This window comes from Myotis davidii, unplaced genomic scaffold (genome assembly GCF_000327345.1).
Source record: "Myotis davidii unplaced genomic scaffold, ASM32734v1 scaffold49, whole genome shotgun sequence".
Taxonomy (NCBI): Eukaryota; Metazoa; Chordata; class Mammalia; order Chiroptera; family Vespertilionidae; genus Myotis; species Myotis davidii.
In genome coordinates, this window is record NW_006300375.1 from 3,383,058 (window position 1) to 3,409,516 (window position 26,459).

The window sequence follows — 26,459 nt, forward strand, 5'->3', positions numbered from 1 at the left end:
GGAGAAATTAATGCTTTGCTCTCTCTGTGTATTTCTTACACTTCAGATTTGTTCTTTGTGTAGTTTTAAAATTCATTTAAAATTCAGGATTAGTGAATAATTACTTTATAATGTTAAAACATCTCCTGCTTAATTTTTCCTCAGGAAATCTTATAAACTAGATGAAAATATCCAGGGAGGCTGTCTTCTTATAGTTAATATTTAAAAAAAAAAAAAAGATTTTGTCAACCTGATGTCAACCACGCAAAGCCTGTGTTTCCATGACAAAGCACAACACTCAGTGACACATGATTGGATATGCTTCAGGGCCGAGCTCAGTGGGCCCTGTGGGAAGAGTTCGGCCCTTTCACGTTCACTCTCAGAGTTACATATGTGAGTGGACTTGAGAAAGATTGATATGATTTAATTCCTAACTAGTTACTGAAATGTTATTTTCTCATTCAAATTCCCATTTTAAAATCTCCAAGAGGCTGGCTGATGTGGCTCAGCAATTGAGTGTTGACCTAGGAACCAAGAGGTCACCAGTTCCTTACCCAGTTAGGGCACGTAGCTGGGTTGTGGGCATGCGCACCCAGTAAGAAGCTTGCAAGAGGTGGCCAATCCATGATGATGCTTCTCTCTAATCAATGTTTCCCTCTCTCTATTCCTTTCCCTTCCTCTCTCTCTAAAAATCAATTAAAAAACATTTAAAAAATCCACAAGAGATGTAAAAGAGGAGAAAGCAAGGGGGTTTTATAAATTTTTTATTTATAAAACAAATATCCTCACTGATTTTACTATATATAGTGTTTAGTTATTAGTCCATTACTGGAGTTTCTTCCATGTTGAGAAACACAAAACCTGAGTTCTGTTCCACTTGGAAGCTATTAAAGATGAGTTTCGATTGTGTAGTGGAGACTTTTTCATGAATAGAGAATTACCCATGGGTTTATTCAAGACAAAAACAAATTATGCATCAGTGCATCAGTGAGCGAGCTGTAAGTCCAAGGAATTCAGGAATTTGGCTCACCTGTGATGATGGTGATTTGAGTAAGGCAGTAATCACTGATGCCCTGGCCAGTGTGACAGTTGGTTGAGCATTCTCCCATGCACTGAGAGGCCACAGGTTCAATTCCAGTCAGGGGACATGCCTGACTGTTGGGCTGTGCAGTGGGGGTGTGCAGGAGGCAGCAGATAGATGTTTCGCACGCTCTCTCTCTCTTTCTCTCTCTAATAAAAACATATTTTTTTAAAAAAATAGTAATCATTGTTATTATGAAATTTTTCAATGTTTCTGTGGCTGGCACACAACTTGTCATGGAATTGGTGTCTAGGAGACACATTATACTTCTTATCTGGTGCCTGTGCTTCTCCCTCAGTTTGAGTGGACAGCCTGGAGGATGCTTTATGCTTTGTTAGAAGACCAGCTCTGAGCCATTGTTGCATTTTCAGTTTTATGCTTTTCCCAAGTGAGAGAGGCAGGAATGATCAAAGGTATTTTCCCATGTATAATTGATATGACTTTGATGGAAAGCACATTTCTGTTATCTGTAGAAGTAGAATATAGTTGAAATTATACATTTAAAATAATACTAGTGCTTATGCTTATGTGTGTTAAAGTTGGGACTATTAGGAAAAGAATCTATTTTAGCTACCACTTAACACAAACCTCTAGGGTGTATTTTATCAAGCTGTCAATATACGATCCTTACCAATGATGAAATCTGTGGGACAGTTGTCTGCATTTATGACCCAGACAATCACACCCTTCACAACCTTTAAGCTACTTTTGAAATATTGCGTTGCCTCCTTTACCTTAGCAATTCATCTAATTTAAGAAATATATGCTATCTATACCCAGGTACAAATCATGTTTATACATTAGTATTTTCTGTTGCTTAACATTGCATTTTCATTACATTTCTTTCTTTATCTATGTATTTATCTATTTATGTTTTCTGTATGTTTCTCTGGCCCTTAAATTTTGCTTATCTTTTTTGCCCTCTGATTCTATATCAAATTTTACTGACTCATAAATAAACTGAAGAGAAAGACTCAGAGTCTTCTATAAAGGAATAGTGTACAGTGGCAATAATCAGACCTATTTATTTATTTATTTATTTATTTATTTATTTATTTATTGTCTAAAGTTTTACATATGCCTCCCTTTTCCCCACTTGACCCCCCTCCCAGCCATTCCAACCCCAGGCAAGCCCCCGCTGCCCCAGTGTCTGTGTCCATTGGTTACGCTAATATACATGCATACAAGTCCTTTGGTTGCTCTTTAACCCCTAGCCCCCTACCCTGCCCTTTGCAGACCTCAGTTTTAACATGCACAATCACCTCCACACACATGTTTTTAAACTAGGTGTTCAACACAAAATTTAAATTAATAAGGTGAGTTATGACAGTCCTGCTTCTGCTACCCATTAGCACATGTGACATTTTGTAAAAGTAAATTACTCATGTATGATCCCGAGAAACCTATGAAAGCTGCTTATAATATACCTGTGTAGATCAAGTAAAATAAAGATGTTTTAAAGAGTGGTGAGCACTCTTTAAAAATTTGAGTATACTATTCAATGAGAGAATTTGAAAGAGGAAAGATACTACAAGAATTCCTAATTAATGAAGATTTTTATTGTTATTAAAAATAATTTTCTTCACGTGACCTTCTTTTTCTGTGGCTGTTAACTTACTCTACTCATAATCATTCTGTGTTTTTCTGGGGTTTATTTCTTGCTTTTTTCTTGTTTAATTTCCATTTTCCTTTTATTTCAACCGATATGGCTATGTTATTGTCTTACTTATATGTGGGCTTTAAGCATATCTCTTAGAAGTTACTACTTGATTCAGTTTAATCTAGATTAGGGCTGTTGGTCTATAGTTGAAAACTAAAACTAAACCTAAACCTAAACATAAAATAGGCACATAGGAAAAGTGTCTATAGAGACTATTTAAAATCTAATTATGACTAATAGTTATTTTAATTTCTTGCTTTCTTAAGCTCACTTTCTCCCTTTTATCTTATGGGATTATAGAAACCTCTCTGATAGCCTGGCCCATGTGTCTTAGTGGTTGAACATTGACTTATGAACCAGAGGTCACAGTTCCATTCCTGGTAAGGCACATGCCTGGGTTGTGGGCTCTATCCCCAGTAGGGGGCATGCAGGAGTCAGCCGATCAATTCTTTTGCATCATTGATGTTTCTATCTCTCTGTTTCCCTTCTTGTCTGAAATCAAGAAAAATATATTTTTAAAAATGTTAAAAGAAACCTCTTTGATAAATAGAAGGATGTGTTTATAGGTTTGGATACCTCATCCTTAGTATCACGAAGGATTTGAACTTAAATCTGATTAAAATTTCTAATAAGTGAATATGAATATGCATATGAATTATTTATCCATTGAGATAAAAATGAGAATTTTAATAACATGAATATACTTTGCTTCAATGAAATGTTTCACCTGAGAAACTAAATACCTTTGAAAAAACAATAAAATCCACAAATTATCTCATTAATGCACATATTAGTTAATGAATGAAAACTCTGTATTCTCATTTAAAGATACCAATCAAGGTGAAATAAGAAAGAGTTAGCACCCTTAAATTAGTTTGTTGAAGAAACAGTGAGCTCAGGTCAGAAAACTCTTGAAAATCCTTGGTTGCTATTTTCTTTATGAAGCCAGTATGAGATTTCTGGTCACTTTTGAAAATGGAAATTCTGACATTTAAAACCAAGAACCACAAATCATAGTTTTAAAAGTTCTAAAGCTAGACTAAATATAAATAATTCTGAGGTTTTATTTTTGGATGCTCTATAGAATAAAGGGCAAGAGATTGGGATTCGGAGTCTAACTAGATGGATTTTCTTCAGGCTGCACCTATATAGTGAGGTGTGTGAGTAGGTGTGAGCTACAAGGCCTCCTGGTGCCTGGGTCTTTTCATCTCTGCAGGGGGATTCTGACAGCTTGCTCATTTATTTGTTGTGGGGATTAAAGGAGGTAATGTGTGTAAAACACCATATTGCTTGGAAAGTAGCATACATTCAGTCACTGTTGGCTATTTAATAGTAATTTGATACTAATAATTACTGACAATTGCAGGTAAATATATGGATAGCTAATCTGTTTACACTGGGAATAATAGTTTTCCTATTTCAGGAAAAGATGTGTATCAAAATATGTCAAATTATCTTTAAAAAATGCTTACAGGGCATGAGCTCTAGAATTGAAATTTAAATGACCTATAACTAAAGTCAGCTGGGATTATTTTCTTCTTTGGGAAAGCGTTTTATATGCCCTGACCAGTTTAGCTCAGTGGATAGAGCATGGCCTGCGGACTCAAGGATCCCCAGTTCGATTCTGGTCAAGGGCATATACCTTGGTTGCGGGCACATGTCCAGTAGGGAGTGTGCAGGAGGCAGCTGATCGATGTTTCTTTCTCATTGATGTTTCTAACTCTCTCTATCCCTCTCCCTTCCTCTCTTTAAAAAATCAATAAAATATATTAAACAGTTTACAAGTTTTAATACAAGAATTTAAATAGATAATGGAGCACAGATATCTATTTAACACATACCACAATGGTTTAATATCATAACTACTCAAAGTTAAATATACAACTTTTAAATACTTTAAGTATTTCCTTGAAAATTTGATTTGTGCTTTTATTTTATTTTTAATTCCTTTCTTTATTGATTAAGGCATGACATATGTGTACTTATCCTCCTATTGTCTCTCCCCCCACTCATGCCCTCACCCCCCTGGTGTCTGTGTCCATTGGTTAGGCCTATATGCATGCACACAAGTCCTTTGGTTGATCTCTCCCCCTTACTTCCACCCTCCCCGCCCCTCCCTCTGAGGTTAGACGGTCTGATGCATGCTTCTCTGTCTTTGGATCTGTGTTTGTTCATCAGTTTTTGTTGTTCATTATGATTTGTACTTTTAAACAAGATTGACTTTCATAGTACAAGGGACAATTTTGTGAGGCTATGATTTTAAGACACACTCTTACTTTTAATAAAATGTGAACAAAACACATTTTCCTTGCTTTTACAAAGCATTTATTTATTTATTTATTTATTTATTTATTTATTTATTTATTTATTTATTTTTGCAATAAATTCACTATGGGACTGGTTCATAAAATTGACTTGGAATATGCGTATGTGTATAATGTAAAACAAACAAATCAAGAATAAGAATCAATGCAGTGAGTCTATTTGTAGAAGGAAAACTTTCTATTGCATATCATGAAAATCTCTTTTGTGTTATTTGATTTGCTGAATAGGATCTTTTGCATTGGAAGGAGGCATGTTCTTTCAGTGATTACTACTCTAAAAGAGTGTCTGAGCATGGAAAAGTGAACTTTTATTTAAAAATACAACACAAATATGCACCCAAAGCAGGAGCACCCAAATACATAAAAAAAAAACTCCTGGAAGATAACTTTTAATTCTTGATAAAAGAAATACAATACAAAATCTTCCTATGAGAAATAAGTGTAAATTAGTTAAAATCCACAAATATTTTTTTGTCTAACATAAAAGTGAAATAGTTTTAGTGAATTTGAATATGAGATGAATAACATGTTTATATTAACACTAGAGGCCCGGTGCACGAAACCCGTGCAAGGGGCTTGGCCCTCGCAGCCCTGCCTTCCTTGGCCCTTGCAGCCCCATCTTCATCCAGAAGCTCATCCAGATAGTCATTCTGCTGTATGGTCTAATTAGCTTATTAGCTCTTTGTTATATAGGATTATGAAGATTGCTCATGGTAGCTATGATCTATATTAGCTGTGTTTTATATTTCTTTATTTTTTATCATAAAATATTGTCTGCTGAAGATGACATCTCAGGTTAGGATGGTAATTGATTACAATTTTTTGTATTACTAATTATGTCCGTCCAATGTATTACATATTATACTATTAGTATAGCATCTAGATCTAGATCTATATTGATACATAGTATGTAGATCTAGATTTAATCTAGGTACTATACTAATATAGTATATCTGTATACAATCTATATACTAATAGTATATAGATCTAGATTATATAGACATTATCTATACTATTCTTTCATTTTTATTTTATTTCACTTAAAAAATTCTTTATTGTTGAAAGTAATACATAGGTCCTCCTTTTCCCCCCATTAACCTCTTCCAGCCCACTCTTGTACTATTCTTTCTTATTCTTCAAAATAAAATTTATTTACTATTCTTTTAGGATATTCATATTCACATAATATTAATTAATCCCTAACCTAAGCCATGTATTACACTAGACATTTTCATTTGTTTCTTATTCAAGCTTCATATCACTTTTTGATGAACATTTTTATTGTCTTTATGAAGGTGAAGCAATTGAGGAAGATTTTTGTAGAATGACTTTAGAAGCTTATAAGCAGAAACACACACACATTCCCTCCTACTCCCTCTTCTTACCCCTCTAACCCTCTCCCCTCAGGCATTCTAGGATAATTAGAAAATTCGATCTGAAAGGTGAGATGGTGATGATATAAGTAGATCTCTTGGGACACCTTTTGTCATGAATTTCCAAGTTAATCCTACAGAGTTAGAGAGAGTACTCCAAGGATGTTTGAAATGTCATTGAGGAGGTCTGGGCTTTTCTTCAGCTGTCTGACCTTAAGCAGGTCTGAAAAGCAATTCCCAGAGCTACAGAAGTCCCTGAATTAAACAAAATGTATTCTAGATTAGCACAATTCTCTTTGCAGCTACCTCATGGTGTAGAGAGCAAAATATCGATAAAAGTATTAAGTCAAATGTTGAAATGCAAAGACATACTTTTATCTTTTAATAAGTAATAACCTATTAATATAAACCTTAATAAACTTTATAAAGATACCTAATTCATAATCAGGTCAAAAAATACTGAGAAAATCTGAAAAAATTATTTTCAAAATACATATGAGTTATATCAGTTTTACTATACAACAGATAAAATTGTAATATAGAAAGCCTGAGATGAAATTAAAGATGTTTTAAGTACTGGTTTTTGATTCTTAGGTTTGTGTACTTTTAATTCAGCTCTAATGTTGAAATATTTGTATAACTACACTTAAAAACACATTTGAAGGTGACTCTTAAAGGTGCCTTTTAGGTAAAATTTAATGAAGGGTGCTTTAAGAATTTAATAGAATAAATTAACAAATTAATTGATACATTATTGATATATAAAACAACAGGGAGTAAGAGATGGTTTTAAGAATTCTTTGATGCATTGATGTTGTCTAGTCAGTAATACACTAATATATACTTCTAATCTCTGAGGATTTTAAAATTATTCTATGTTCCATATTCTCATGAAAGGAAGCTAATAGTTTTCTAAACTTGGATATAGATTTAGATCTTAAATATAAAATGTGATTAGATCAGGAATATAATTTGAACCCTCTGGAAGTTTATCTGTAAGAAAACTAGAGGATGTGTGTGAAAAAATATTGCTATATAACTATATAGACCTATAAGTAACAGTAACAATAAATTATGCTTACACCATCCCAAATGAGCTTCCTATTTTCTTATTTTTTAGTTGACATCTTTAGTTTTAGGCAAGCCACCAACTGTACCAGTTGCTTTGCATACAGAAAATCATCCCATTATGAGATCAAAATGTTAACATGAGGTTAATGATTACACATGATTTGGGTGTAAAGGAAATAGTACTTAAATGAGTAAGGTTTGAGACAACCTATTCATACCTGATAATCCAAGTAGGAAAACAAATAATAGGATATTGAAAAAAAACCAAGACAGAAATATATATCTGTAGGTGTGTGGGTTTTTATCTGATGTTTTGCTAATAACATGATATCTTGTGTTCAGTAAAAATGAACTGAGCTAGCTTTAGAAGTGTTAGTTATTAGATTTTTGTGTGTGTTCCTGACCTTAACCCAAATTAAAATAAAATTAAGGAGAAAGGATTCATTTTAGTATTCTGAATTTTATTAAGAATGGGAGGAAACTTGAAAAGCTTATATTTGTTTCTGGTTCTGAGTTTTTACATAATTTATATAAGCTTTGGGTAAGTTAAGTGCCCAGCTATTAGAAAACACTTTAAAATATGCTTTATCCACAGTGTCATAGAATTAGTGTGATACATTTTATTTTTACAAGTATTAGCATATTATGTAGGTGGACCGATTAATATAAAGAACAGTTTTATGTATAATTGTGTTAAAATACTCAGAAAAATGTAAGTGTACTCACCATTGCTGAGGAAACAGATTTCCTTTAACAAGTTCTTGCTAATTAGATTAAACATTATTTTATTTCACTCTTCATATAAAATTTTAGAATTCAGAATAACAGTCATCTTCAGTGTAAGGTAAATTAGTTTTATGGCACATAACTCTGACATCAGTGAAGAAATATTGTTAAGAACATATCAGTCAAATAGCACTAAAAATACTAAGATTTTCTTCTACTTTTGCTATATCATCAAGTTGGATACCTTTAGAAAAAGTCCACTGTAAGAAACACTACTAAAAAAGAAGGAACAAAAGCTTCTAAAAGCTTTGTTTGAATTCTTCATTCTAACTTAAATCAATGAAGAAAATGCTTACTCCAAGTCAATTTTTCTCATATACAATTGGTTAGTGTAGAGATTAAATTATGAATGTCACATTTAATTTAAAACTAAAGAGAGAAATATAATTATCGCAGAGAATGTGCTCTTCTGTGAATGTCAAGCGCAACTTGTTGAAGGTCTTTTGAGACACGCAGAGGACAGACTTTGTGCATTAGTGATGCATGCCTGGAGCACCTACCAGTTTGGAATACAGATGCCGAGTGCACTATTGGTTACCCCTGCTTTCTATGCAGACTGGTTCTTGGAACCACACTCTCTATTTGCCAGGGAAGGAGCCTCTGCTACAGAGTGGATCCAAAGCCTCTTAACATCGATGTAGAAAATAACATTCTTGCTTAGGAAGTTGGTTTGCACTTCTAAATTCATGACTTACCTAGTAACTTGGTAGGAGTTTCTAGAGAGCCCCTTTTCTCCCCTCCGTGTTGCATTTACCCCCCTCAGTTATTGGTTTATCTTAACAAACAGTGTCTTTTGTTAGCAAGGTGATACTCAACTAAGAACCTTGCCAGATGTTTGCCTGCTCATTTCTATTCACTTTTTAGCCTTTCACTTAGCTAATTGGGAGGGTTATTGGGCTAATTCATGCAAAGCTCTTACAGAGTTTCTGGCACAATCAGTCGTCAGTAGGGCAGGTGGTGAGTATATTTCTATTATTTGAGGGCAGTGAGTCCTAGAAATATAATTTCTTTAGTACAGAGACATCATTGGACCTTTTACACAGTGACATTTAAGAAATGTACCCAGGCCATTCTTGTTCCTTTTTCTGTGGCCTATTGGCTTTTCATGGCACTGTCTGTCACTCCAAACCTAAATATCTAACCACCAGAGTAGTTAGCCAGTGTTCCTTAGCATTTTAGCCGAAAGCTACAAAAATAGAGAAGGTCCAGACGTGATTAAATTATGAGAGTGAACATCTATATAATAAAAGCCCAGTGACCATTACGGTGGAATGACCAGAATGACCTGTCGCTATGATGCACACTGACCACCAGGGAGAAGATGCTCAATGCAGGAATTGCCCCCCTGGTGGTCAGTGCGCAGGGGAGCACCACTTAGCCAGAAGCTGGGCTCACCGCTGGCAAACACAGCGGTAGTGATGGGAGCCTCTCCCGCTTCCACGGCAGCGCTAAGGAGTGGCGAGCCAAGTGGTAAGGAGTGAGCAGGTGGGTGGTTAGGAGCTAGGGGTCTCAGATTGCGAGAGGGCATAGGCCGGGCTGAAGGACCCCCTCCCCACCCCCGGCCACCCCAACACATGAATTTTGTGCATCAGGCCTCTAGTAAAATATAAAATTAAAAGAGTCATCAAGAGAACTTTTACGAATATTTTCAAGACTATTCATCTTTAGTAATTCCAGCTATTATTATTAACACTTCACTCTCTGGTGTAATAATTTAAAGTGATGTGTGAGTGTGGAAGGAGTTACTGACAATTAAAAGCATTGCTGGATATAGTGAATTGATACTGTTTCTGGTGCTGTAGTGAAATGAAAGTCATTTGCCTTTGGTGACTGTGCTGAATAACATTCTCCAAGACAGTAACTAGAGGAGTAAGGGGTAATCGGTTTAGCTCCATTTTATATTAGCAATGGATTGGAATGTTTCTTTCAGGAGACAAGCATTATAACATTTTTATCTGCAGCGATGAGCTGATTTTGCCCATTGCACCATAGAGAATATGTGAGCAAAATGTTTAGTTCCTTTATATAGTTTACCATCCATCTGTTTTGTAATTTTAATTAAAAGGAAAAGGAGCAGAGTTAAAGCATAGCATTGTTAGATATCACTTTCATCTTTTCGTTTGCTTGTTTAGCCTGGTGAGCATGTTTTAGTAATTCTCCTCATTCTCAAGTTTAGCTGAGGTCACTGGGTTAGATATTGGATAAAGATTATTATTTGCGCCAAAACCGGGTTGCTCAGTGGATAGAGCGTCGGCCTGCGGACTGAAAGGTCCCAGGTTCGATTCCGGTCAAGGGCATGTACCTGGGTTGCGGGCGCATCCCCAGTGGGGGAGGCGCAGGAGGCGGCTGATCGATGTCTCTCTCTCATCAATGTTTCTGACTAACTCTCTCCTTTCCTCTCTGTAAAAAATCAATAAAATATATAAAAAAGATTATTATTTGCGAAGTAATATGTTGTAGCACTTGAATAATAACATCTTTAGTAGTTATTCTCATAAACCATTATATTTAATACTAATTCTCTTTAAAGTAAAAGTCTGTTATGAATCCAGAAAGAACAGGAATATGCCTGTTTTGGAGAGAGAAGTAGGAAAAATGTTTTCTCTCCAAATGAATAGCATTTTTTGGACAAACTAAGGTCATTCAAATCCATTTCAGTTTCAGAAATCAAATTTTTATGTTAATAAATGTTTTCTTATGTTAGCTATTAGTCAATTTTCATGAATTGATTGATTCCATTTTCAGTTTTCTCTGGGTTGTCTAAAAATTCAAAGATAGTTATGGCCCCCTTGTGGTCAAATAACATAAAAATTTCAAGATTGGAAGAATAATCTTTTTCTAAAGGATATTCTGGAAAATTCTAAGGCTATGGCTTCTAAAATCATAAAATAGTCTGATAGAGAATAAAGACATCAGTTAACTAAATATATTGAGTTAACCTATGATATATAATTTTTATATAAATAGACAGATGTTTAGAAAAATATCTGAATAATTACTTTCCTTACCCCACCCTCTGTGACATTTTAGTTCAGATGTGTTAGTAAGAAATTCTTTTTTTAAAGTGTGTCCGGTATGATGATGACTTTATTAACTATGGATCATTTAATATTTAAAACCTATTAAGGTAGATCTTGCCAGTGTTGTTCACTGGTTAGAGTGTCAACCTGTGTTTTGAAAGGTTCAGGGTTCAATTCCCAGTTGAGGGCATGCACCTGGGTTGCAGATTCAATCCCCAGCCCAGGTCGGGGTGCGTGGGACCAATTAATGTGTCTCCTTCACATTGATGTTCTCGCTCTGTCTCTCTACCTCCCTCCCTCCCTTCTACTTTTGCTAACAAAACAAACAAATAAACAAAAACAACACACAAGAAAATGAAAAAAATATCCCAGGGTGAGAATTAACACACATATACACACATACACACAACCTATTAAGATAGCAGGATGAGAAACAGCGTATATTATGTACATGCTTTTGATAATTAAATCTTAACATTTTAATTAAAATAATTATCTAGTTCTTTATATAGTCCTATATTACTCTTGATTAGTAGAAGCGTCTTTGAACCATATCAGAGAAAATGAATATTAATCAGCATTTATTTTTGAAGTTTTTTTTTTCTATGTTCAGGGTATGATTTATGTTCTAAGTAAAGATTAAATAAAATGATGTCAGGAAGTATGTATCTTTATGCATATTTAAGTTAATTTATAAATGTAACGAGCAATTGTTTTATCATAGTCATGATAAGATTTCCAGTTATTATTACTGAAAAAATATTGATGTGGATTATTTGTATGTTACCTTTTGGAAACAACTTTATGTACATAGAAAAATCATTTGGATTCGGGCCAATTGCTTTCTTGAATAGCATGTGAAAATTTATATACGATTGTTTTATGTATAGATCTACTTAAAATATAAAAACAGATGGTAATGAACTAAACAGGAACAAATTGTGGTATGCAAATATAACTACTGTCTGTGAATTGTTTTAGTGAAACAATCTTTTTAATTTTGATGTGATTGTAAGTGTGGAAAGGAAAAAAAAAGTCTTGTAATGTATAGGACATGCCAATAATAGATATTCACAAGCTGTCCTGATCACTGCCAATTTGATGCTACTATTTTTATCCAGGGCGCTTCACTTGATCTCATGGGATACAAACTTCTGTCTTCATTGAAGAAATGGAAAAGCTAGCAGAAATTAAATGAATACTTCAATAAATGTCACAAAGAATTTATCAGAGCTATGCTAGATTTAAAAAATATCTGTGGCTATTTGGGTTCTTTTGTGGTTCCAAATAAATTTTCGGAATTTTTGGAAACTCCCTTGGTATAGAAATTGCATTGAATCTGTAGACTGCTTTGAGTAGTATGACATTTTAATGATGTAAATTCTTCCTATCCATGAACATGATATATGCTTGCATTTATTTGTATCTTCTTCAATTTTTTTCTTCAGTGTCTTATAATTTTTTGAGTACAGGTCTTTTACATCCTTGGTTAAATTTATTCCTAGATATTTTATTTATTTTATTGATGCAATTATAAATAGGATTGTTTTCTTAGTTTCTCTTGCTGATAGTTTATTATTGGTGTATTAAGATGCAACTGATTTTTGGCTATTTATTCTGTATCCTGCTACTTTACTAAATTTATCAGTTCTACTAGTTTTCTGGTGGAATATTTAGGGTTCTCATAGCCATAGCAGTCTTGAGAAAGAAGAGCAAAACTGGAAGATTCACACAACCTGATATCAAACTATATACAAGACCATAGTAATCAGAATAGCTTGGTACTAGCATGAAAACAGACATTTAGATTAATGGAACAGAATAGAAAGCCCAGAAAGAAACCCACACTTTGTGGTCAATTAATGTTTGATGAAAGAGACAAGAACATACAGTGGGGTATAAAGATAGTCTGTTAAATAAATGGTGTTGGGAAAATTGGACAGATACATGCAAAAAAATCAAATTAGACCACCTTTTTACACCATACAGAGAAACAAACTCAAAATGGATTAGAGACTTAAATATAGGACTCAAAACAATAAAAGTTCTTAAAGAAAACGTCAGCAGTAACATCTTAGACATTTCTAATAGCAAAAAAAAAAATTTTATATATTTCCTCAGACAAGGGAAACAAAAAAAAAAGAGAAGATAAACAAATGGTACTCTATCAAATGAAAAAGTTTATGCACAGCAAAGGAAACCATCAAAACCATCAACCACCCATTGAATAGGAGAATATATTTACCATGATTATCATTATTTATGACTAGAGGCCCGATGCATGAAATTCGTGCAAGAGTAGGCCTTCCTTCCCTTGGCTGCCAGCACCAGCTTCCCTCTGGCACCCGGGACCCAGGCTTCCCTCACAGCCTCAGCTTCATCCAGAAGCTGTCCTTCCAGAAGGACATCCAGTTTAATTAGCATATTACAATTTTATTATTATACACTAGAGGCCTGATGCACGAAATTCGTGCAAGGGGCTTGGTCCCCATGGCCCCGGCTGGCCCTTGCAGCCCCTCGCAGCCCTGGCTTCGCCCGGAAGGTCGTCCTGAGTGGCCCTGGCCAGCCCTTGCAGCCCCTTGCAGCCCTGGCTTCGCCCGGAAGGTCGTCCTGAAGGTTGTTAGGCTGTTTGCTCTAATTAACATATTAGCTCTTTATTTTATACGACAAGTATACAATCGAACAAAAATGTTATAAGAATTAGGAAAAATATAAACATCATTTGAGCTAAAGTGGTAGAATTTGGGGTGTTAATGTTCAGTTAATGTTATTATTATTTTTTTCTTTCCACTTGGGAGAAGGAGAATACATAATAAACACAAAAGCAGTTACTTTTTAATTAGACCAAAGACATTTTTCATGGCATGCTAATTTCTCTTCACTGCACAATGTGAGGTTTTTGATGGCAATATATTAAAATTTTACAAAATTGAGTTGCTTTGCCATTGAGTTATGTCTATGTTTGCTTCTTTCCAGAACATATCATTGATATTTGACCTAAACATCTCTAAGGAAATTTCATAGGTAAATGTAAATGACTTGCCAAGCACAGTTAATGTAGCTGCAAATGTGGTTGTGCTGCAGCCTCTGGAGGTTTCCAGGTTTGGTGGCTTACCTGTGTTTCCCATCACTCTGTCCTTTGCCCAACTCTAGCTCCTTTCACACCAGAACAGACTGGAGGGCATTTGTGTGAATGCAGGTGAGCGGTCTGTGTAACCAGAGCAGGTAGAATGTAAACATTTATTTCCTTCCTCTTTTGGTTCAAGCCCCTTCCAGCCTCCTCTAGGGCCTGAAGCACAAACAGCAGAAGAAGGACTGGGAAGGGCCCATTTAATTAATTTTACCAAGTATCTTACCACCTCATTAAAGGAACATTTCAAGGGGAACATTTTCTGACATGGCTTTTTGAAGATTCATTTATTCCGTAGACATTTAACCAGAGTCTTCGGTGTACGGATGTAAAGATATAAAGATGAATTTGACCTGGTCCTTGCCTCAAGCAGCTTATATAAGGGAGAAGTTTGTCCTGATTAATGTTAAGGCTCTCTAAAATACAAACAGCTTCTTCCTTTTTTATACTACATAAAAATAAAGCCAATGATGCTTTTATTATATTAGAATTCATATATATATATATATATGAAATATACAGGGTGCCCCAAAAATGTTTACATACTTTAGTAGCTGATAGCTCAATTTTGAAAAAGAAATGTATTTTAATAAACACTGCCTTTATATTTATTCAAAGTGTGTGTATACATTTTCCTGGGACATCCTATTTATATTTTCAATAGATGTAAATTACATTTCATATAAGTTTGTATATTTTAGAAGTAAAATGGCATAATATCTGCAGTGTTCCTTTAGTTGTTTTAGAGAAAAATTTAATAATATCTTCAAAATGACTTTAGCATGATAGAAAATAAAAGATGGGGTTGTACTTACTTGGACACTAAATTCCTTCCTTTAGTTTTAGTTGAGCACCAACACTTATATCCCCTGTTTTCTTTTGTTTGTTTCTTTTCTAATTTTAAAGAGTGATTTTCGTATCTGTCACAATGAAACATATACATTCCTCTCAGAAATATGTACATTGCCAAAAGACATGCACGAGGATGTCCATTGCAGTACTAATTTGCATAGCCCCAACCAGAAAGAACCCAGAGGTCCGTCAACAGTGAAATGGAAACATACAGTGTGGTGCACGCATTCTATTGGCTACCACATGGCGTTGAAAACAGGATAATAAGGATAAAGCTGAAACAGAGCACTGAGTGAAGGAAGGTAGACACTAAATGTAGATACTTCTCTGATTCCTTGTCAACAAGATACAAAACAGACCAAACCGTGGTATTTAGTGGTTATCTTTTTGTGGAAGACGCTCCTTTCTGGAAGGGAGCACAGAAGATGGTGTGTGAGGGTTGCTAGTTACATGGAATTTTTTTCACCTGGTTTCTGATACTCAGATATGTTTAGTTTGTGAACTTATGATAAATGTGCTTTTTTGGTATGTATATTATTCGACACAAAGTTTAAAAATGAACTGTTAAAGTAAGTGAATATATGGGCAAGTGTAACAAGAAATGGACCTGTGCTCCCAATAGTCATACGCCTCATCCAACAGACTTTGTGGAACTAAATGAGAACCACACAATTAGAAAAAACAGAGGCTATTCGTTCAGAGCTTTCTGTAGCAGCCACTATCAGTTGCATTTGGCAGAGACTCAAAGGTAAGGAGGGGGATGGGAAAGCATCATAGCAAAGAAGGGGGAAGGCTTCAGGGGAGCTGTGATTGGAGGCTGCTGGCATGGGAAGTGGAGGTGGGCTGGCCAGAATCCAGGAATCTTATGTGATTAGTTTGGGGAACACAGTTTGCTTTCTCCAGGCAAAAAAAATAGAGCAGCTGGAAATCTTTGACTAAGTTCTGCCAGTTCTGGGAGAGTTACTGCAGTTATGATTTGGCTGCCTTCAGAGGTTGCAGGTGAGAGTTCTGTTGTCACATGTCGTCAGGGCATTGCCTGTTCGCATATTCAGTTTCATCATAGAAGGAACCGTGTGAAGGGCTGTGCTCTGTTGAGCCTCATCTGGTGCACTTTGAACGGAAGGCTCGGTCTCCTATATTTTGGGGACTAGACCTCTGATTTGTCAGTTTTCCCAAAAGTAATTGGACTATGAGTAACTACCTGCTAAACTAATCTAATCCTGTTCCTACTGAGCTAAGCTAAGAGAGACTTATAATGGAAACACAATTTATTTGGGTAAACTAGTGGTCATATCTTGTTCAATAATTGGACATTCTGCCCTACCTGGTTTGGCTCAGTGGATAGTCGGCCTGCAGACTGAAGGATCTTGGGTTTGATTCTGGTCAAGGGCACATGCCCGGGTTGTGGGCTCGATCCCCAGTAGGGGGCGTGCAGGAGGCAGCCGATCAATGATTATCATCATTGATGTTTCTATCTCCATCTTCTCCCTTCCTCTGAAATGAATAAAAAAATTTTTTGTAAGTTCATTTTATTGGACACATTTCTTCAGCTGCTGCATGGACATTCCCTTACTTGATGGTGAGTTGGTTCAGTGAGATATAGTCATTAAATGCTATTTTAAAAAGCCAGGCGTCTCTGTGATCATATATTCAGAGTAGTTCTAAAGCTCGGTGAATATTAGAATCCCCTGGAGAGCTTTGAAACTGTCCTGATCCTGGTTCTGCCAACAGAGATAGAGATGCCAATGCAGTTGATAAAGTGTGAGACCCAGACACTGATATATTTGTTTTAAAGATCTTGTGATTTCAGTGTGTGGCTGGTGTTGGAATCACTGGCTTACGGCAAAGGTTATTATATAACATTTGACTTCTTGATAGTTGCTTATATTACATCCAGTATTTTACATACACTATTTTATTAAAGTATTCTCAACGCCCTCTGAGGTAGTTGTTATGATCTTGTTTTTAATATGCACATTATTAAATTATATTAATTTAATGACTTGCCTATAGCAATTAAATATTTTACCTTGAGTCACACAACAGTAGGTGCACTGGTCCATATTTACAGACAAAATGTGACTTAAATTGAAGTGAGGCTCTATGCAGCCTTTATTTATCTTTCTTAGTATGGATATTCAGGTATTTCAGTGTGTTTTAATACTGGGTCCTGGAAATGTTGATATAATATACAGAAGAGTATTTATCATAGTTTCTTTCTAAAATTGAAAAAAATTCCATATTTCAAACTCTAAATGTCCTCAAGTTTTCAGATAAAGGCTTATGGACCTTGAATAAGTATAAGAGAAGCAGGCTTAATCAAATTTAGAGGAATCTCTCTTAACAGCTAGTCTGTACCTCTATTATATGATATTTTTATCAAGCTATGCTGATCTAATAAATTTCTCTTTATTCTAGGAACATGTTTATTGAAAAAACCTGTACCAGTCACTATTATTGATAGATCTGTAATTTCAGGCTTGTATGAGATCTTAATAGCTTGCTATACCAATCACCAATCTGATACTTGAACGTATTTTATCTTCTCAGGGCTCAAAACCTGGCTTACAGCCTTTCCTAGAATCAATATCAGACTCTCAACTTTGTCACTTGTACAATTTATTTTTCCCCCATTTGGAAGATCAGATGCACTTGTATCTTGGCTCTTAGAGCCATTTTTCTCTTCTTCATGAGTCAGTTACGACCATGACATTAGTTTCAGCTAATTTTCACCTTCTTCCAGTCTGTGTCATGTTCTTTCAGTCTAAAGGTCCTTGGGCTTATTGTGAATGAATACATTTTCGCTCACAAGTAGGGCATGGATACGATTTTATTTTTTTTTCAGCTCTTAATATCCTAAAGCCTATATTGACTACTATAGCAACATCATCAATTTTATTAATCCATATCCAAGATGTTAAAGAAGATATTTTTAATTACTAACATGAATTTCGAGAATTAAAAAGTAATAAGACAGTATAAATTATTCACTCTTCTGGTGCAAATAAGAATTGTAATATTTTATGTAATACAAGGGGCAGGCCTCCTAGAACAGTTTTTTTAAAAAAATATATATTACACCTTAAACTGGGTAATAGTTCTGGTTCAACTGATTCTTTAGAAGAAATGTGGACAATATCTAGTATATAATAAAGTACATAAAAAACCTACCATTTGGAATTTAATTGAGGCGCGTAAGAAATAACAGCCAGCTAAAACACTTTCTAGGTCTAATGTTTTAGGATTAAGCCTCCGAATTCCATTTTTCTTCTTCCTTTAGGATTTTAATTGCTTTTTTGGTGCCTGGATCTGTTCTGATTTCTAATGGATAATTGAATGAGGTCCTTCGTCTTCTGTACTCAGGAAGCCTATTCCATTGGTCCTGTAGTTCAATTGCTTTTTAATCAATCCCTCTGAAAAACCAATATGCTAGCAAAATGACAAAGTGTCTCAGAGCCCTGGCACTTGCCTGAGAAGTTAAATCAGTTCTTCCCTTTTTTTCCAAAAAGAATGGGTCATGGTAGAAGCCTTCATCCTAGAAAGGAGGTCTCAACAATAACTGCTTACCTCATCTAAAATGCACTTCATTCTCTTTCTTGAAGGGCTGTTATAAGGACAAAAGAGAAAATATGTGTGAAGTAGCTATCGGAGCATGAGTCAGCCTTCAGTAAAGGGTGGCTGTGGAGAAGAGATGCGGCTCTGGTGGTGTTGGTATAGTAGTTTGAGCTGGTGGCAAGTGTGAATCAATGAGAACCAATGAGTCTTTGGTGTAAGAAAGTTTCTTGGCCATCAGTGGGATTGTAATTCATTTGTGCCTTGCAAAAGATGTCTAACAAGGACTGACTACCTAGTATGTTGGCTAAACAACTACCTAGGACATAATTTTAAAAAAACATTATTTTTGGTATTAAAACAAAATTAAAGTTGAAGTATGTTGGGTTTTCTAATATATATTTTAGACTATGGAATTGGTTTTATTTTGAATAATGAATAAACTAGTCTGTAAGCATTTAGTTTCTTTACAGACCTTAGACCACCCCCAAGTCTACATTTGCATGGAAAGTCTTTATTTTAATATACATTGGTGCTCAATTAAACAGAGTCTGTAGCTTGTGTTGTACATTACATACACTTTTGTTCAAAATTCTTGCATTATTTCTTCCAATTTAGCTTATTCTCCGCATTTGACGCCAGGTAACAAGACCACTTAGACAAAAATTATTGTATAAAATGAGAAACCAGAAAAAGATAAGAGAGGAAGAGAATGTTTATATCATTAGTATTAACTTTTGCCATGTTATCAAATAGTTGATATATTTTTACATTGGACAGTCTTAGCAAGCATGAATTTGGTGTCTCAATAGTGATGTACGTTTGTTTTTCAGCAGTGGGATGTGCCAAGTTAGGTTTGAATTTCACATCCAAATAAGAGCATATATTTCACCTGTCAATGCACATTTTGCTCTGCTGAGGGGAAGACTCAGATGCCACGGGGAGAGAAATGTAGCCGGGGGGCGAGTAAACAGCCACCACATGACGGATGGACAGGAGCAGTTGATGCCGCTCCTGTTAAGATGGAGCTACGTGTCCTCAGACCTTTGTGAACTAACAAGTGTGGGCTGACTGAGAAATAGGTCCTGTCTTATTTCTTACCCTTTTAACATGACAGGAAAAAGTGCTCTTTGAATCGTAACAAATCATCGGACGCATAGGAACAGTAGATCAAAATGATTTTATGAACCCTACAAGAAAATGAATGTTGTAAGGAGACCAGCCTATTTTTGTGTGAAGTTCTTTCTGGAAATGAGTGTGTTGATTCAGACAGATTTGGAATTGGAAATCCTGGGTTCATAACCAGGCTCTTATCATTTACTATGTTACCTCGGGTTAGTGACAGAAGTTGCTAAACCTGAGCTTTTCAACTGCCAAATGGGGACAATGATGATACCTATTAATTTTAAGTTTTGTGTGAGGACCAAATCAGTTACTGCTTGATGTATAGTGAATAGGCACTCAATAAATACTGGTTGTTCTTATTTTTTATTTAAGACGATGAAAATGTTTCTCCATGATTTTATAATTTTGCTGCATGCTACCTAGGATTTTTTTAAAAAAATTATTATAGATAATATATTCATTCATTCAGCAAATATTTTTGAGGGTGCACTGTGTATTAGGTGCTGCATTAAATCCTGGGCAAATAGCAGAGAAGGAAACGGAATGATAGGTGGGGCTAGGAGAGGTTGCTAAGGTGGACTGAAGATAAGTGAATATTTTAGTAGATGATTGAAGTAAATAAACGAAGTGATCACTTCTCCAGGCAGTGGATTTTCCGATGCAGTGAGGATCCAAGGCGAGCGTGCTTGGCATGATCAAGGAGCCACGAGGAAGCCAGAGAGGTTGTTGTAGGATGTCAGGTTGAGAGATCGTAAGGCATTGAAGGTGTGGGCACGTCATGTCAGTCTTAACAGATGGAGGGAAGGGATGCCGTAAGATGGTTTTGGGCAGGAGAGTGACATATCTGATTTACGTGTTTGGAGAAGGGGCATGCATGGAGTCAGGAAAGTCCTTTAGGAGCTATTACAGTGGTTTAAGATAGAAATGATAGTGTTTTGGACTAGTCTGATAGTGGTAGAAGTTAAAAAAAAAAAGAGGCCTAGTAATGTATTAAATACTTACTATGAACTAGAGACAGGTGGAAGAGGGCATAGAAGGGATAAATGGGATGAAAAAAACCAACCAACCAGCAAACAACCCCCCCCCCCAAAAAAAGAACCCACAAAAAAACAAAAAAACAAAAAACTAACAACACCAAAACTCCTGAAAAACCTTTTAACTTTTTTAAATTTTTTAAAAAAAATATATTTCTTTTATTGATTTCAGAGAGGAAGGAAGAGGGAGAGAGAGACAGAAACACCAATGATGAGAGAGAATCATTGATTGGCCGCCTCCTGCACACCCCTTACTGGGGATCGAGCCCGCAACCCAGGCATGTGCTATTGGCCAGAATCGAACCTGGGACCCCCCAGTCAGCAGGCTGACGCTCTATCCACTGAGCCAAGCCAGCCAGGGCAAAACCTTTTAACTTTTAATTGGATATTTACTTATTCAATAAACAATCATTGAAGTTATTTAATACCCAGTATGCGGCAGATGCTGTATTAGATACTTGGGATAAAAAAATAAATAAGACATGATACCTGCTCTCAAGAGCTTAGTGATAATAAACAGCTTGTATTGAAGAAAAAGATAAAGTGTTCTATTATAAATTAGAAAGCAGTAAGAAGTTTCGCGTCTTGAGGATGGCAGGAGGTCTTCAGAGAGGAGAACGCATTTGTGATAGATCATCTCTTCTGTTACAATTGGACACAATGGAAAAGTTCACTTGATCCATGCAGTAAAAGTCTCCGTTCCTCAGTAGAGAAAACCAGATAACTGTAGGCACAGGTACACACGACTGCAGTTACAGGTATGTATGTAATATACCGTAGCCTTGGATAGCTCTCTCTCTGGCCACCCAGATCTCAACTGACCATGGATCAGATCAGCTCCTGGTCATTATTTTCTTAGAAGTTCCTTCTGAGAAGTCCCATTCAGGGGCTGAGAGTTATCTGAATCCCTGGCGTGCACTAATAACTCCAGCCCTTCCACTGTGGTCTTCAGTTTGAACTGCATCTTTTGGCCACTTCTTTTGATTCTCAAACAGTGGGTCTCTTCCCCTCCACGCCCATCAGAATCCTCATTTTGCTCATTTTCAAATGGTATTGTGCTAACAACTAAACAAATGGTTCCTACTTTTGAGTAGGGGCTGGGGTTACTCATATATGGATAAAAACCTTCCACCTCATACATGAAAAGGAACCTCTTATTTTCACTTTTATTAGAGCTGGTGGACCCTTTATCCCCCAAACCTATATAGCTTTATGGACTACAAGAACTTTTCTTTACATCAAAATCATGGCTATTTACTTTAAAGGCACCATTATAGAAAATATCCTATAACTTGTCTTGAAGCCATTTGGATGTGCTATCAGAATTTGTAGGAAATTAACACTTTTTGTAACCGTGAACTAATTTAACAGCATTTAATTGTTTCACTCTGAACTGGAAATCCAAGGCCATGTCATAGGAATCTTGGGAATCACTTTAAACAAAGTGTTCAGAGTGATTGTTATGTGTAATATTTATTCATGAAGCATACTCTTTATTTGATTTATGTATATAATACAGCAATGTTTTAGAGGTTGTCTGTATTAAAACATGCAAACATAGTGTTTCTCAAAGTATGGTCCAGAGACAACTAGAAGTTTCCAGAACACTGCTTTTATTTAAAGTGAAAACAAATTATATAGAGAAGCAGTTATGCCATTTTTCAAGTTGAAAAAAATATTAAAATAATTTTATGAGGTTTGCTATATTATAATGATTGTCAATTAGAAAACTGTGAAATTTCTTTTTACTAAGTCCTACACATTAGACCTCTCTCTTCTAAGTCTTTGCTATTCCAAAACACTTCTCTTATTTTTCAGATAAGTATTTATTAGGTAACAACCTCAGACAATTGTAAGTTTTGTAGGATATTATCATTGTCATTTTGCAAGTGAATACATTTTAAAAACACCTTTTTGATAAATGTTTGCCATTTATAATTAATATCACAGAGGGGAAAAGAAGTGGCCTTGAACTGAAGGAGCCCATGAAGACCAGTTAGGCAAAACTTGCCTGCCCTTGCTCCTTTTTCATAACTAGAGCTAATGTCTTTATTTTGATGATATAGAAATAGAAATGTTGGGGGGGAAGTAACTCAAAATATGTAATTGTTCAAGATTTAATTGGCTCGTGGCAAACATAAAGCACTTGAGCTGCTTGAGATTTTTTGAGAAGAATATGTCACATTCTTCCAAAGGCGGTGTACATGTGCGACTGAGTTGGACATGTGTCTTGGCCATGTCTCAGCTGCAGAGAAAATGAAAATGTGCCTCAAAATTAGAACTTAAACCACTCTTCTGAGGTTTCATCCTCTTTCCTGATGATTAATAAAGTCATAGCAAAAATTCTATAACTGAATGGTGTAGAAAAATTCTATGCTCCTATTTTATAGTAGGGGATTATTATTATTTTTTTAAATCCTTATCTGAGGATGTTTTTTCATTGATTTTTAGGGAGAGTAGTGAGAGAGAGGAAGACAAAGAGAAACATTGATGTGAGGGAAACACGTCGATTGGTTGCCTCCTGCAGGAGCCCCGACCAGGGCCCTGGTCAGGGAGGAGCCTGCAACTGAGGTACATGCCCTGGACCTGAATTGAATCCGTGACCCTTTGGTCTGTAGGCCAATGCTCTATCCACTGAGCCAAACTGGCTAGGGCAGGGAATTATTATTTTTAACAGAAAATATGATAAGGTAGAAAACAATTAGAATAAAGACTGCAAATTACATTGCTGCTTACTAAAGAAACAGAGTAGTATAGATCTAATAATTATAGGTCTAGAAGAAAACTGTCTTTTTTCTATGATCAGTATTTACTAGTTCTCTGAACTTCAGATAAGTCAAGGAACCTTTTTAAGCATTAGTTTTCTTATCTCTTAAAATGGGAATAAAAATAGTACCTAAATGAGAGTTTATTTGAGAATTAAATAATATAGTCTTATTGAAGTCCTAGCATAGTGTCCCCCACCATTAAAAAAAAGAATCTTAAGCCTATATTATCTATATTGGTGTTGATAATGACGACTACAACAATGATAAGAAAGAATTAGAAAAGTTTTACAAGTAAAAGATTAGTGACATTTTTGCCTCTGAAACTATTCCAAATTTTAATAGTTTCCAATTTATTTGTGCTTTTCTTCTATTTGAAATTAATGAAATGGACATATCATGATAAAATTTTACGTGTGTGTGTGTGTGTGAAAATTCACTATTACTATTGGTAGCTCTTGCCCGTGGCAACGATATAATCGCTGCAGCAAAACTACTGAAATTCTATGTATGTCTGAAACAAAATTCCCTGCCTCTGTTTAATATTTAGAAATAATCTTTTAGTTGCCTTTCAAAGTGTGTCTAATTATTTGAGCCTGGCTATGAAATTTCCTTGTGTCAAAGACATAGTCTTTTTTTTTTTTTTGATAGTTAAACAAACAAAACAAAATAAGAAAAGAGGATGTAACAGACATGGACATGAGGTACACATCTTGATTTCTACTTGTTCTGATTATCTTCCTATTTTAGATCTTATAGCTTCAGGATACTGTCACCTTGTGTGTTTGTGACTTGAATTAATTCAAAGCATATTGTTTAAAGGGATCAGGTGAAAAAGGTGATCGAGAGGAGCAAATTATAAACCACTCACAAGGTAGGCCAGTCAGATGGGGAATATGAATAAAAGACTGAGCTAGTGTCATTAACATTATAAAGAGAATGGAAAGAGCACTTTATAAAATAGACAGCTATAAGATTATTATCCACTGATTTGGAATAAAAAGGATATAATATAATGTAACTTAAAATGCTATCTTTGTATAACATACAGGTTTCTCCCTCCTTCCTTCCTTACCTTCCTTCTTCAAGTATTTCAGCTATCCAGACTCTTAATAATATTTATTTAGGCTAATAGCCAAGAGGTTCTGAGCTTATGGCTTTCGTTTTGGTTCAGACACATTTACTAGTTTTTTGGTTGCTTATTTATGGAGAGTATTTTGCTATTTGGAGCATCATCTCCTTTTGTCCTTTATTTTTGGATTCGTCGTGTTCTGGTTACTTGATTTTGCTGGAAGTCTGGTATTTGGGTAGCTGAAATACTTGACAAAATGAAACCATTCTTTGGAGTGAATTGTCTTATTTTTGTAATGCTTAAAGTTCCAGAATGTTTCATAGAAGAAGAATAAATCAGCAGTTTAATTTTTGGAAAAGGCAAGTGCAGAATATTTACAATAAAGTACCTCATGAATATGTAGCAGACCAAATTGATTTTGATAAACTGCTTCATATTCTACTGTTATTACTCTGCCTAGAAAATATGCTTTGAGTGGTGAGAAATTTAAACAATATAAGGAATATTTGGAAACAAAAAGAGGTGTGAATGTCAGGAGAATAGAAGGAAAAAAAGAAGCTACTTATTACTTTTAAAATATTCTGAAACAAATGCAACCCAGCAGGGCTTGCAAAGACACACTTGTGTTAAAGACAGGAAAATAGTTTGCTGATCTCTATTTTGATTGGCTCTCACTTCTGGTTTCCTTATCACTTTTTTATTAAGGTTTCAAGAAGTAAAATGATAGAAATAGGTACTTTTATGACAATATTCATCATTTATTTGGTGTTGACAAATTCAGGGCCTGCCCCATATGCTTTTCATTTCCATGTAATCTCTTAAACAGATGAGAAATATAGGAGTAGTAGCTTTTTTTGTTTTTAAAATTTATCTTTATTATTGAAAGTTTCAGATCTATTCTCTGGATCTATTTTGTTCACCAATTTATTTTGTTCATTAGATTCCACATATGAGTGAGATCATGTGATACACGAAGAGAATAAACTATTTGAAGGTTAAAGAAAAAGTGGTCATGTTCAGAACTTCAGAAGTTTAGTATGATAAGTCAGCAGGTATAAATAGAGAATGATAAAAATGAGGAAATAAAAATAGACAATGGGCAGATAATTGCAATTCTTGCAGGTCACAATAGGAGAATTACACTTTGCTGGTAAGCAGCGGAGTGTCAGGATCAAATTTTATTTCACCTGTGTATTCTATAATTTTAATTATGAACAGGTTTTGTTTTGGATTTTGGTTTTTAGTGAGCTTAGAGTTCAAATATATGAGGTAGTTTTGAATGAGAGATTATTCTATATAATAAAAGGCTAATATGCAAATCGACCGAATGGCAGAACAACTGGTCACTATGATTCGCACTGGCCACCAGGGGGAAGACGCTCAATGCAGGAGCTGCCCCCTGGTGGTCAGTGCACTCCCACAGGGGCAATGCCACTCAGGCAGAAGCCCTGAGCTGGGCTTACTGCTGGTGAGCACAGTGGCGGTGGTGGGAGCCTCTCCCGCCTCCGCCGTAGCACTTAGGATGTCCGACTGCTGGCTTAGGCCCATTTCCCATTGTTAAGCCAACTTTCCGCGTGTTGAACAAAAGATAGTACCCAGAAACTTCAGGCTTTACAGTCTATAAATTTAGCAATT

General features: G+C 35.5%; 1 protein-coding gene across 1 annotated transcript in view; it reads left to right on the forward strand.

Annotated features, from left to right (window-relative positions):
* The window catches only part of CACNA2D1 (calcium voltage-gated channel auxiliary subunit alpha2delta 1), a 319,906-nt gene that overhangs the window by 78,563 nt on the left and 214,884 nt on the right, over positions 1-26,459 (forward strand). The gene's annotated exons all lie outside the window — the stretch shown is intronic.